Genomic DNA, 14,959 nt, shown 5'->3' on the forward strand with positions numbered 1-14,959 from the left:
TCAAGTCAGGAACCCTTGCGGTGAAAAGAAGGCTTGAGAAAATTTAGGAGTTAGGAAGAATAGTTGGAATGCTGAATACTTCCAGAAGACTGTAACCAAATGGACCACTTTTGGCTGGCTACCAACCATCACCTGACAGGCGGCTAGACAAACATGTGGGGATTTTTATCACTATCAAATCCACACTATTGGCTCCTAAGAGAATTCCACAAAGAACAACAATAATAAAGAGTGCTTCTGTTTACTGTGTATCTACTGTGCATCAGCCCCATGTGTGGTGTTCCATGTAGATTATCTCATTAAACTTTCACAATAACAAGTGGTCAGCATTCTTATCATCCCCTGTGGAACATGTGTAGGAGCTGAAGCTTTGAGATATTAAGTCCTTTGCTCAGGGTCTCATAGCTAGCAAACGAAGGAACTGGGATTGCAACCAAGGATGCTTGACCTTCAAGCCTGTACTAACTCTTGCTCACGCCTGATACTGTGCTGAGTTACTCTCTAGGTGAACTCCCATTGGGTGGATGAGCTAGAGGGATTGCCAAACAGCTGGCTCTCTCTATACACACCAGCAAAGGAAGCCTCAACATTTTAGCCAGAGAGCAAATGCCTGCTGTGTGCCCATTTACACACCAACTTGCAAAGTTGGCAAGTGGTGGGAACTACTGGTAGAACAATGACTTCACATCCCAATCAAATTGGATAGGAGAACTAACTGGTTAGAGAATATAAGAAAGGAGGCCCATGGCATGGATCCCTGTGAGGCTCCAGTCATTTTTTTTCTTGAATCTGGTCCTGTTCATTCTTAATCCATTGCTGGAAGGCTGTCAGTCTCTGGGAGACAGGGTGAGATGGAGGTAAGGAGGCAAAGATTATCTTCCCAAATTCCCATCTCTCCATTCTCTTAAGTTTGGTTTCAGTGGAAGCCCAAGGGGTGGCCCAAGGACACCTAGTTTGGCCAAGGATCAATTATCCCTCACCTTCACCTTATCCTATGGGACCTTTAGCAGCCTGAGATGATTACAGTCCTAACCTAGAACTTTAAGACTACTCAGAAAATGTAACTCATCTAAACTATCATTAAATTATAAAATTTAAAGTAGAACATTAAAGATAATTTAGATCAATATCATCTCACTCCCAATTATCATTGACCTACAACCACGATCCTTAATACAATTCTGTGGAAGAAAGGGAGAGAAGAAAAGAAGTTGGTTAGCTAGCTAAGTTTCTAAGAGGTTAAATGACTTATGAAGGGTTACCAGGTAAGTGGCAAAGCCAGGACAAGAACACAAGTATGCAAATAGTATGTGGCCTTCCCATTATATCATCCTGCCACTATTTTTCTTTCCTGAGTATCCATAAGTTGTCCATTTGTGCATCCATCCAGTTAAGAGAATCCTTATTACTTACTATCTGCTAGGTCTTGGTAAGTGCAAACATGAGTAACTCCCCTCTTTTTCGGTCTTTTGTGAGCTCTAAGACAGATAACTGATGTTTAGAACTGTGCCTGGCCTACCAGATTCAAATATTTGCTAAAGAGATGCATGAAAGCACCCAGATTCACACAATTCAGGGCAGACTGTAAGGAGCCACAAATACCCCAACAGTGGGAAGAGTACCTGAGGCAGAAAAGGCATTCCATAATATTTATTGAATGAACAAATGAGTGAATAAGTAAATGAACCAAAATGAGTCCAGCATAATCGGCACTGCTAGGCTTTCAGAACACTAGGTAGTAGTGTCTGTGGAGAGAAATTACTCCCTCACATGACCTTTTCTAAGGGGTCTTGTGTCAGTTCAGGAGCTAAGGTCTCTGGAATCTTACAAGACTCTGAAAGGCTTACATTAGAACCCAGCTCTGCCACCTGATCTCCACATGTCCTTGGACAAGTGTTAGCACTTTATCCTCTCTGATTCTTGCTCTACAGGAGGGCAAAGTAGTAGAACCTGCCTTGTCAGGCTACTGGGAAAATTAGAAGGTAGTAAAGTAAAATTCTTAAGAAATACAAGTGATTCCTACCAGGAATTCTTGTCCATTTTCACTAAAAGCTTTTCTACTTTATCCACCCATCCATTTATCTATCTGCATTTCCTATTTACTAGGCATTATCTTAGCACTGGTAAATAGTTAATAGAAACATTAACACACTCAATTCTCCTAATAACCCTACGAGTCAGGCACTATTATCTCTCATTTTACATACAAGGAAAACAAGGAGCCAAGAGGTTACATGACTTGCTAGAGTCACACAGTGAGAAAGTGGCTGAGCTGAGATTCTCATGGAGGCAGCCTGGCCCCAGAGTCTGTGCACTTGGCCACCATGCTATGTTGCTTGCCAACAATGGAAAGAGGCTCACCTGCTGTCTCCTGAAAACAGGATGGTCTTTTCACCACGATCCCTGCATGGTTCAAAACTCAGGGACAGTCACTTCCAGGAGACTAGCACCTCACACTTAAAAAAAAAAAGTGATCATGAAATGGGTGTATCAGCTTGGCAAGGCATAGCTCTGAACTCAACTTGGCAGAGGAGTGGTGTAGCTCACTGAACAGCACCAAGACACCAGTCACTGGTACTCACCACCTGGATCTCCTGCAATGCCACCAGGTTTGACAATATGGTTTCCCCTACACAACACAACTGGGTTGGTGCCGAAAGCACCAGATGTCCAGACAACTCTGGTGGCATTTCGCACTTTGAAAGATTCAGTCACTGCCTCCTGCATTATCTTCCTCCTGCGTTATCTTGTTCTATACACTCGAGGTCTTCATCTTCCTAATTGTATTTATAGCAATTATAATAGTCTTTATTCTGTAGCAGTACAAGCCAGAATTTTCACATTATCTCATTTAACGTTGTAACAACCCCACTATTACGTGTTGCTGTCCACATCTTAAAAATGCTGTTCAGAGTTTCCTTTATTTGCCCATCTGTCCATCTGCCTAGCCCTGTTACATGCCAGGCCTGTGCCAGGCATGGGGGCTATGAAGACCAGCAAAACCAACCTGCTCCTGCTTTCATGGAGGTTATCAGCTAAATCCCACAAATAGCAGTAACATGACAAATAATATGAGGAGTAAGAAAAGGATGCCATGGGGGAGGGGGACACCTCGTGGCTCAGCTGGTTAAGCGTCTGACTCTTGGTTTCAGCTCGGGTCTTGCTCTCATGATTTTGTGAGTTTGAGCCCTGCATCGGGCTCTGTGCTGACAGTGTGGAGCCTGTTTGGGATTCTCTGTCTCTCTCTCTCTGCCTCTCCCCTTCTCGCTTGCTCTAAATGAATAAATAAATAAACTTAAAAAAAAAAAAAAGAAAAGAAAAGGATGCCATGGGCTACGAGACCCTAGAGTGAAGGACCTGCCCAGGCTGGGTCCAGGGAAAATTTTCCTGGGGAAGCAGGAGAAGGGCCAGAGTTAGAATTAATAGGGCCAAGGGGGTGGGAGTAGGGGTGGTATGGCATGGGATGATCCAGGCAATGGGAAGAGCATGTGCACAGGCTTGGAAATAAAAAGAAGCATGAGACCTTCAGGGGCTGGGTCCTTCCCTGCCTTGGCCATGGTTAACCAGCTGGTCTTCCTGGGAGTACGGTCAGTCTTTCCACAATGCCATTTTGCCTGCCCTTTGCATTGGACACAGCTCCATGACCCTCTCTCGTGACAATAATTTTACCATTTATGGGTAAGAAATCACATGATGACAAAAAAGGATCAGGAATCCATTAACCCTTTTAAATTATTTTATATTTTATCGACCACACCAAATCTACATATATTTGAAAAAATAGTCAACTATACTATATTATTTACTTATCAGCCCGGTAGACAGCCTGGCACATTTGGAGGTTTTATAAAATAACTCCATGTTACTTGCCTATAGGTTCTGAAAATGTGGAAACTATTGGCTGGCATATGTGTCTTCCTTTACTTGTCTGTGAGCTCCTTACTTCAATGCCTTGCATATAATAGGTGTTTAACTTAACATGTGTTGATGGAGCACATACGTGCATGAATACTCAGTGGTCTCTCATTCATTAATAAATATGTATTGAGTGCCTATTATGGGCCAGGCACAGGTCTCAAACCTGGGGCTCTAGCAGTGAAAAAACTGGGGGAAGTGTCTGCCCTTATGGAGCTTACATTCTACTGAGTCCAGGAAGAATGAACACATTTCTCCTTTGATGTTCCTGCAAAGGCAAAACTAAACCTTAAAGGATTTTGTCCTTGATTCTTTTTGAGCAATACAAAGATGATTCAGATGTATATCTCTTCAATCCCCTTTCCTGTCTGGCTACAGGCCTCATTACAAACCATGCCATGCTTGGGAGTCAAGGGTCAGAGATGGGAAAGGCCATGTGTTCTGCTCACCTCCCATGTAGCCTGATAGAGGCTCTATTTGTGCTCCAGGAGCCAGGGACCTGCCACTCCAAAGACGCCCCTTCAGATGTGGTGAGTTTGTCAGCACTTACCCAATGCAGCTGAGATCTCTGCATTACACCAGCTTGGCACAAAAGGTTTTCGTTCCCTTCTCTTCCCAAGTATGTGGTTTTTATAGGGGATCTGAAGAGGTGGTTAGAAATTCCAGTCATGGGATGCCCCGGACATGAAGACGGTTTATAAGAATCTGCTCGCTGTAAGGTAACTGTCAAAAGCTGAAGAAATTGATTTTTTTGGAATATTACATTTTACGTATCCATGCATTCTCTCAAGATGTCCAATCCACAAACTGCCTGCAAGCTACTTGGGATGTATGTACACCATACACCATGCTCCGACTATTTATTGGGACCAGCTTGCTCCATTTCTATGATCCTGCCTGTATTCTACCTATTAAATATTGTCAGTCCCGGCTGTAATATAATCCTGGCTGAGATTCACATGCAAGATGTAATCTTGACAAGCCATTTGGAATCTCTTCTAAAAAAAACGTAAAAGCCAGCATTCTTCCAGAGGAATGAATCAGTCTGATAAAAGTGTCTACAGGGGAAGCCTAATCAGTTCATATGAGAACTTGTCAGTAGACCCTCTACTTGGACTGTGAGATTAAACCGTCTTCATAAATTGTCATTAGAAGGAAGCAGGGTCCCTTCAGCTAAGATGCTCTTCTCTTATTTCCACCTTGAAACTCTGGTTTGCATTTCTGCAGGGGAGAGACACCAGCAAAAGCCACATCTGGAATGAAAACCAAAAAGATAACAAAAATCCCCCTTTTGCTCATGAATATGGTTGCTTGCTAACCTTCTAATGCAGGATGCCAGCTCTCTGCTCTCCCACAGCCGTATGGAGTTCTGAGAGGAAAAACCTGCCTCACTTTATTATTTCTTTATTTCTAAACATCCTTATTTTTGACCTCTTATCCAGTTAATCACCCGCTGATTATTTTAAAGGTATGCTAATATTTAGACAAATCCTCCAAGATGTCTCGGGTTGGAACAGGAAATGCTTTATGTCATTGTAATGTTTATTAACATTAGTGGTGAAATCATATCATTACAAGGGAAAACATTTTCGGATGATTTTTTGATATCATCTAAAGTGATCAGTGTGTGAGATCAGAACAAGGCACAATGAAGAGCCATCTCAAGAGAGGCTCTGCCAAGGAAGTAGCAACTTCATTCACCTATCTCATTAATTTGCAAGAGTTTCTGTCAGAGATTTTTTTTTAAATAAATTATTCTCAGTGTTTATATCTTTCTTTGCTTCTCACAGTAATCCATACTAACATGGGAGAACAAGGACAAATGTGATTCCAGTCCTGGTTCTGCCCCTTGCTGGCTAAATGACCTTGGAAAAGTCAGCCAGCTTTCCCCAGACTCCATTTCACCATTTGCAAAATGGGATAGTAACATCGCCGACTCACAACAGCTGTTACAAGTATTGAGCACATTCTCTGGAACATTGTGAACCCAGAACAATGTTTAGAGCACTTTATGGTGGATAATTATTTGTTTGATGAATGAATGAATGGATCAGCCAATGAATCTATTCCTACCTAAACTGTAATATTCTAAGTCAGGGGTTGGCAGATTTTTTCCTGCAAAGGGCCAGAGAAGAAATATTTTAGGTTTTGGAGGCCCTGTAGTCTCTGTCATGACTACCCAGCTCTGTGTTGTGCAGAAACCAGTTATACACAGTAAAGAAATGAGTATGGCTGTTTGCCCATGAAACTTTATTTGCAAAGACAGGCAGGGGACTGGATTGGGCCCACAAGCCATAGATTACATTCTAAAAGCCTAGCCCGCTAATGACAAACCAGACTGAGTCTCAAAATAAGTGTTCAGTCATGACTTATAAGCTTAGTGTTAGATCAAATCCTTCAAAGGAAAACTAAGAGGCAGTAAGACAGTCCCTCTCAGCTTCACTGCAACCATTTCCTGCACCCTGTCACACTCTCCCTACCACTGTCAGGACTCATCGTGGTCTCACAGGTATGTTGGGGCCCTTCCACCCATCTGGGGACTCATTCATCTTGTAAACCAGCCTTGTTGCACCCAACTCCCCCTTGGAACCAGGCCTCTGGAGACACCTTGGTAAGCCAAAGGTCCTCCTGGAACCCAGTTTTGTGGGTCAGACATGGAGGAGGAACCTCCTCATCCATGTCCAAGAAAAGAAATGGAAGTGCTATTCCTTCTATTAGCGCTACTCCTTCTTCCTATTAATCTCAGGAGTATAGAATCATGTTGCAGAAGATGGAAAACCATGGGCTTGAGCTGCTAAAAGGCTAGCACTTCTCTCCTGAGTGCCTACTGTGTTCGAGGCACCACCTAGAATGTTCTCCCACCCCCAGTGTACAGAAGGAGAAGCGGAGCTCACAAAGCACAGAGACACGGCCTGGAGCAGAAACTGGCACCTAAGTTGCTCTGACCCAGGTCTGACTGACTCAAAAGACCAAGTTATGAAAAACTACTGTCTGCTCCTGGGCACAAATGGCAGCTGAGTACTCATGGGAGCCAGGCTTTCAAAGTTAGCACAGTTTGCAAGCATTTTACTTAACTGATGTGCTCACTTATTTTATTTTTCTTTTCCATCTCCCCCACTAGACTATAAAATCAAAAGAAACTGATCTGTATATACAGCACAGTCCCTGGCACAATGTAGGTGCTAATTACATATTTGTAGAATTAATTTAAAAAGAAGAATAATGAAGATACTAGATAGTAGTAGTTGTCTGTGGGCTGGGCGTCAGGCTAAGAATTTGACATACATTATCTCAAAGGCTCCTCCAATCCCACACGTTAGTGACTATTATTTTCCCCATTTTATTGATTATAAAACTAAGGTTCTGAAAGGTTAACCCTTCTAGGCTAAGGTCAGGAAGCTAACAAATGGCAGAAGCAATAATTGAACCCAATTCTGTTAGGCTTTTAACCCAGATTCTTCTTACTCCATTCAGTTCCTCCCACACAATGATCGCCCTTGTCCCAACCCAGACAGTGAGTCCGTTGGCTGAGGGCCCTGTTCCTTCCACAACAAAAGTCATCTTTTCTCTTTCTCCCTAACCATGTTTGTTCCTAGTGTCTGGAAATTGCTCTCACCTATAAAATCAGGATAATTTTCCATTGTCAACACACATCCCCACCTCCTCCATGGGGTTTTTGTGAGAAATAACTCCATTTGCAACCATTAATTAAGTTGTTAAAAGTACAAGTGGTTTTTTCTCCGTTTTTACATGGCTTCTCAAATGGTTAATGCTGATTTCTTTCTCGGTGCAAACACAAGGAGCTCATAACTTTTCAATGGATTATGAAAGTTATTCCCCCAGGGGCTCGGCAAGGCAGTCATCACTGGGCATAGCTTTGACATGACGTCAGTGAATTCAGTCCTTCCCGTGCTAATGGTGGTTCTTAATAATATTATTGGAATTATTATTACCTTCAATTAAAAGGTTGGCCATGAATGACTTACTACTTCAGAGAGATTCCCCAAAGAATCACATTAGAGTTTGCCGTCTTTTTGCCAAAGGGCACCATAAGAACAGGAACTGTAGTCCTTGCCCATCCCCCAAGTAAATACATTAATTAATAAATACGCAGCATTCAAATATTTTATGTTTTTGGCTGGTTACCAGGTTTTAAATTGACTTCCTTAAAGGTGGATAGGGCTGGCTAATCACTACCACTTTGTTTTAGAAACTAAAACAAAAAAGAAATCAAGAAAACTTGACATTTTTCCCTTCATTTTTACTCACCAAATTACATTAGAACAGTACAGCTACAACCTTCACAAAATGGCCCATCTCTTATCTTGCTGGAGACTGGGCAGCACAGGGGTTTCAAATACAATCTAAGGAATGGTCTCTAGTAAAAAGCACTTCTATTACATGTCCCTTGACAATACCTGTGGCTTGAGAACACCCTGGAGAAAGGCCTTCAAAGCCAGGCGAACTGCTCATTGGATTCAGGGTCAGTGAGCTGCCTGACTTGGCAAATAAGCTTAAAGCTGGAGGTAGTTCTCAAGGAAAAAGCTGGAACATGTAAGTTCACTCAAAAGGGGGCTTTGACTATGCCCAGAATCTGATGCTCAGACACCATGGAAATAGGTTAGCCACCTCTGGGGAGACTAGGTCCAGGTGCTAGGACAGAAACCCTACCTTCCTCCTCAGAAGTGGTGTGAGCATGTACCCAGACCAATTGGACAGAGATGAGATCTCAAGGGTATGAGGACAATTCTGGGTGGGTCCTAGGTGCAGAATTACATGGAGGGATCCTTGAAATCAGGAAATACAGTGAATTCATACCTAGGAGAAGAGGGAAGCTTAGGTGCCCACAGAAGGGAAAGGAAGCATAAACTGGGGCCAGAAAGGAAGAAGATGCTGGGACACAATGTCTGGTCCACAATGGACACACACATATATGCTAAATGAATGAACAAATGAATGAGTGATAGGGAGAGGCCTAACATTCTGCTTGGCCTAAAAGCTCTGTCAACTTAAACCCATGTCAGCGGAGAAAGAATATCCGTGTGTAGCACCTAGGTTAATTTCAATACTTATATTCAAGAATATGCTCCCTTGCTTTTAACCCAACCAAACCAAAGCCAACCAACTTGTGTGAATTTATGGTACTTTTGTTCCTGTGGGTGTATGTGTGTGTGTGTTTAATCTTTGTTTCTAATAAAATTACTTACTTAACCCCCTGGGATGCTTACGAGTTTATCAAGGGCAGGAAGCAGATGTTTTCACACTTGGACCCAGGGTGAGAGAGAAGAGGCAGTATATCATTCAGATGAGGAGGCAGACCACAGAGGGCTGGAGCCTTGAGGACAGTCACGTCAAACTGAGAGGAAGCAACTTTAGGAGGGCTGCCTGGGAAGTCCTACACTGCCTGATATTAAAAGATGCTACAATTCACAGGTCCTGTGTCTGCATTTTACCTCCCTTGGAGAAGAAATCCATGGCTGTGTTGGAGCAGCTAAGACTTGGCTTTGATTCTTTGTCTGCCTCCTTGGTGACAAACTTGGCCTCCCTGCTTCCTGGAGAGCCTGTTCCTTGTCCATCTGTCTTTGTCAATGAATGAGATTCCAGGTTTTTCAACAATGCTCCCATTCCAGGAATGGCTTTGCAGCCTGATTCTGCCCAAGTTTCTGACTGTTCTTGACACATGTTATTACTTTCTCTGCCATATCTTTCTAGAGATCCTACTTTATCCATACTCCTGGAAGGAGAAACCCCACAGACAGCTTGATCGGCCCTAACTTGCCAGAGTTGACTATACCAAGTGAGGACTCTTGCTTTAGGCAAATATATCTATAAGGATAGCCAGTCACCTGGAGCTTGCAGCCTAGTTCTGAGATTGACTAATGAGCTGCTTCCCCTAGGGATTGAGAAAGAGGGATTCCAAGGGACTGAGTAATTCCATGAAAAGGCTGTGGGGACACGTAGGCTATGGCAAGAGTATAATGAAGGTAGAGGGGACAGAACAGATGAGAAAATAGACAGGTATCCTGATTTTCCATTCTCCAGATCCAGTCTTGTGCTGCTCGGCTATACTTCCTGCCCTTCAACTCTGTGGGAGTCTCCTGCAGGTTTTCAACATGTCCCCTGCAGCAGATGCTCTCTTTACCTGCTCATCATTCAGGACAGATTCTTTCTGTAGCAGTATCTTGGTTTTTTTCTTTTTTCCTTCAAGGAATCACACCTCACCCATTGTAAGACCTTGGGCATGGAACATGACATAGGCCTAACTAAGCCAAAATATCCTATTTCTTACCCACACAGTGATATGTTCATGGATGGGAACGGGGCAAAAATTGGTGGGATGAGTTTCATCTGGGGACTTTTGCTGGAACTATTAAGGCAGTGAGGCTTCCATAGATACTTCTGGGATATCTATATTATTATATAAATATCTAAGGCTGTTAGCAGATGTTTTTTATCTTATGGTGAATATGTTAGTGGAAGTCTGCTAAAGAATGAAATATCTCTAGAGGAAAGCAAAACCAAGAGATGGTGACAGACAGAGTCCTAATGATTTTTTTTTAATCCCCTGAATCCAGCCATACCTGAAAACATTATATCTTGACTTTTCAGATACAAGGGTCAATATATTCCTATTCTCCTCTTTTAAAAAGTAGTTTGAATGGATACAAGATTACTGACTACTACATATTCCTTTTAGATTCACATAGCCTGGATAGGTCACTATTCTTTGCAGCACAGGAACCTTCCTTCTTAATCCTGTCCCCTTTTTTCTCCTACTACTTACCTTGTCAAGAAAAGCTGTTAAAAATGTATTTTTTCCCAAAGTAACTTTACTTTAAAAGATTTTATCCTTGTGAAGTTAAAATTTTAATTTCTCCTTAAATTTTTGTTAGGTCAACACAGAATTCAAAATTATATGTATATTTATACAATATTTTTCAATACGATCAAGGTGTTTTGATTAAAGGAGTGTTATTGGAGAGACATCAGAGAGAGTATTACCAAAGTAAAACTTGAGATTAGCAATTATCATAGACCTAGAATACAACTTTTCTTTTTATAAATAGAAAGCCAACCTAATATTACCTCAAATACTTCCTTGATATTGCTATTTCCTTCAGGACTGAGATTTTTCAAAATTGTATTCTGCCTCGAGGTAATCATTATAAGCATCAATTATCATCATGTGAATACAGAAGTCTGGTAAATACAATATTAGTGTTACAGTCTTGGGCAAGTGACTCAAACTCTCTGTGCTTCAGGTTTTTTTTTTTTTTTTTACCTGTAAAATGAGGATAACAATAATTCCTACCTCACAGGGTTGTTGCAAAGATTAAACAAGTTGATACACATAAAACACTCAATAGGGTATCTGGCACAGGGTCAACTTTATTGCTATGATTATTTTCTCATTACCTTTCAACGTATTACTGGATGAATGTATCTTTGTAGAAATTGGTGGCTCCCATTTGTAGTAAAATTAGACTTTAGTCAGCATCTAATGTTGAAGAGAAAATATTTAGAGAAAAGTAAGTATTGAATTTTAAATAAAATTGAGACTCCCATCCAAGTCTGGGTGGCTCAGGTCACGATCTGATGGTTTGAAAGTTCGAGCCCTGCATCAGGCTCTGTGCTGACTATGTGGAGCCTGCTTGGGATTCTCTCTCTTTCTCTCTCCCTCTCTCTCTTCCCCTCCCCCACTCATACTTTCTCTCTCTCAAAATAAATAAACTTTAAATAAAATTGAGACTCTGAATTATAAATGCAAACCAGTTTTCACTATAAACATTAGGTCTCTGGGTTTCATGATACACAGAGAAAATAATGAGAGGTGAACTCACAAATGTCCTCTAGACTTTTGGATGCTGGAGTGGGCTAATAAGTGACCACAGAGATATAATGATAAGGAGCCTTTGGGGCCAGGATGAAGGGGGGTCAAAGAGATGCCCAAAGTAGGTCAGAGGGAGAGAGAGCAGCAGGAGCCCATATGCAGGCTCAGGTCTGGGCCAGGCAATTTCAGTTGCAGCATCAGTGAGCTGCCAATAGGCTGGTTGATCTTGGCAGGCCACTGAAGTCCCAAGTACCTCTATTTTACCATCTGTAAAAATGAGAGGAATAATAACACCTCCTGTTTCTTCAATTTAAAATGAACATAAAGAGAATGAGTAGCACTTCTAAAGTTAGGAGTTAGAACATTTAACTGTTCTACAACAAACATGCATTTCTTGTGTGGTAAAGAAAAACAGCTTTGTAAAAGTTACTTATTAAGGAAATAATTAGTGTAGTATGTGAACACACAGGGCTGACCTAATATTATAGGAAATGTGAGGGCTTGGACCTTAGAAAACGCTGATGTTTGAAATGCAAGACTAGTCACTTACTATGACCTGGAGCAAGTTACTGAACTTTTCTCAAGGCTCAGTTTGTGTGTGTGTTAAAGTTAGGACAATATTGTACTCAATGGGAGGACTGTCAGCAACAAAAAAAGATAAAATATATAAAGTGTTCTGGCACTTAGTAGGGGTGTGTGTGTGTGTGTGTGTGTGTGTGTGAGAGAGAGAGAGAGAGAGAGAGAGAGAGAGAGAGAGAGAGAAATAATACATGACCGGGACATGGGGTGTAGACCAAGGCTATTAAATATATGACCTAGTATCTATGATCCATGGTAGGCATCAAGAAGGTCGGTGAACCCCTTGAAATTTATTTTGTGCCTGTGGATTTTCTAGAAAGACAATCCTCAGTTATTATGTTTTCCATCCAAGGGTTCCATGAACTTGTAAAGGTTAAGCATGCCTACATAGATAAAGAGATAGACCGATGTATACTTTGCTCCCATGTTGCCCACTGCCCCTAATCTAATTCTGAGTGCATAAACAGTGGTTATCTAGAGCGAATCTCCCCCATGCAAATATACCAGGTTCTCCTTTATGGAGGAAAACTGGAACCTGGAAGAAACTATCCCTTTGACAGAGACCAAAATTTCATAGTAAATAGTAATAGTGGGGAAGAGATTTGGTACTTTATCTTTTTTTTTTTTTTTTGAGAGAGAGAGAGAGAGAGAGAGAGAGAGAGAGAGAGAGAGAGAGAATGAGAACGAATCTCAGACAGGCTCCATGTTCAGTGCAGAGCCTGATGTGGGGCTCGGTCTCAGGATCTTGGGATCATGATCTTGGGATCACAATCTGAGCCAAAGCCAAGAGTTGGACACTCAACTGACTGAGCCACCCAGGTGCCCTGGCATTTTATATTTAAAATTGAGGCTAAAATTTTTAGAAATTACTACATATATCTTATTTTTTATAAAATTTAGCTTACAATGCCAACAACTCACTAGTTTGCATAAAGAACAAAAAGTAAAATATGTGGATTTTTATTTGGCCTATTTCTTTTCCTAACCAGGTTGTACGAGTACATGATGTGACATCCTTTATACTTCCATGAGCACAGTTATAAAGAGGGTGGCATTCACAAACATATTCCAGACTTTTACCATTTTCCCAAGGATCTATTATAAGCCTCTAACATCCAGTCACTCACTGGGAAGCCCCTGGGCTGTGATCATGCTTACTGACTTTTCCTTTTTTAAACTGATAAGAAATTATCTTCATTTGTTAATAAATTTGCTTGTGACACAAACTTGGTTTCCAACATCACTTTCATCAACGTGATAAAATCTTGTGTCTTTTGAGAAATTTGCTTTTCATTTTTCATATGATATATAATCTATTTTCACTGTACTCTTGGATACTGGATAATCCAGAAAAGACAGATGTACAAAGAGCTGACTCTCAACACAGTGGGAGGCCCAGCATTAAATGGGGGAAGATGTCTAAATGAGCCTAATTTGATAAGTGGTCAATTATTTCATGAATGTTTTAATGTCATAGCAACTTTGGCTTTCCTATAATCTTTGAACCACCAGCTTCAGAGAGTAAATTTTTAGATAAAGGGAATTTAAGGAAAACCCCTGGATAGTTAGTAGAAACTGGTACCAAGTTGGTGAAGGGACAAAAAGGCCCTTTCAATGCTTCCTCCCATAAAAGCCATGTTGTGCATAGTGACTGATGAGGGAGAAAGAATACATTTCAGGCAAGTGTATGTTATATAAACCCCTTTAGGATCGGTCCATGAACTCCTGTCTAGTGGAAAATGAGGCCCACATTCCAAACCAATTTCACAAACCCCCCGCCTCCCCGACTTTGTTAATAACAACTCATTTTTACATAGGGGGTTGCCTATTCTGCAATTGTGTTATAGTGAATTTTTGCTTATTGTGTTTCTGGATAATAAGGTGTGCCTGTGTTCTCTTCTCACATATCAGTTTGCAGAAAGTAATTGCCCTGCAATTCTTAACCCAACCCCTTCATGCATTCCTTTCTGCATTGTTCTAGTTCGTTGTGTCTGTGTTGTCACCTGAGAGCTGATCTTCCTTGACTGAAGTCCATTCGAGGAGCACCTTTATCCTTCAAGATGTCTGGTGCAAAGATGGGCTGTTTTGACTGAACTAACAAAACATGTAGAGAACATCTTTTCCCAAAGTACTCTTGTGTTGCTTCCCCAAGAAAAGTCAGTATGTAAAATAAAACTGGTGGTATTCAGACTCATGACTTGGGTTTTTTTTTTTTTTTTTTTTTTTTTTTTTTTTTGGTGGAGGGGGTAGGAGTGTTACTTTATAAATATAAGCCAAAGAATAATGATATTAATATTTGCTCATTTTTTAACCAACATCTTATGATGTGCGAGACACTGTTAGGCATTTTATAATACATATTCTATTTTAATCCTTATAATAACCCTCCCTGTATGGGTTTTATTTTTCTTCTGTAGAATGAAAGTCCCATATAGGCAAGTATTTTTCTCTTTTTGTTTATTGTTGCATCCCTGATGCCTAGAACAGTGCCTGGAATACAGCAGGCACCCAATCAATATTTGTTGAATAATGAATGAATCCCCGTTTTCAGATAAAGAAACTGAGCCACAAGGAGGCCAATTATAAGCAATTTGCTGAAGGGCATGGAGGTGATAAGGGATAAATGATATTTCA

General features: G+C 41.1%; 1 protein-coding gene across 8 annotated transcripts in view; it reads right to left on the reverse strand.

The window, feature by feature from the left end:
* The window catches only part of ERC2 (ELKS/RAB6-interacting/CAST family member 2), a 931,006-nt gene that overhangs the window by 123,706 nt on the left and 792,341 nt on the right, over nucleotides 1-14,959 (reverse strand). Inside the window, exon 19 of one of the 8 annotated variants that reach the window (XM_078442938.1) lies at nucleotides 11,327-11,413. The exons of the other annotated variants lie outside the window; for them this stretch is intronic. The gene's annotated coding sequence lies outside the window, so the exon portion shown is untranslated. Of the gene's footprint in view, nucleotides 1-11,326; nucleotides 11,414-14,959 lie in introns of those variants that run through there. 8 annotated transcript variants of the gene reach the window in all.

Source organism: Panthera onca, chromosome A2 (assembly GCF_046562875.1).
Source record: "Panthera onca isolate mPanOnc1 chromosome A2, mPanOnc1 haplotype 2, whole genome shotgun sequence".
Lineage (NCBI taxonomy): Eukaryota > Metazoa > Chordata > Mammalia > Carnivora > Felidae > Panthera > Panthera onca.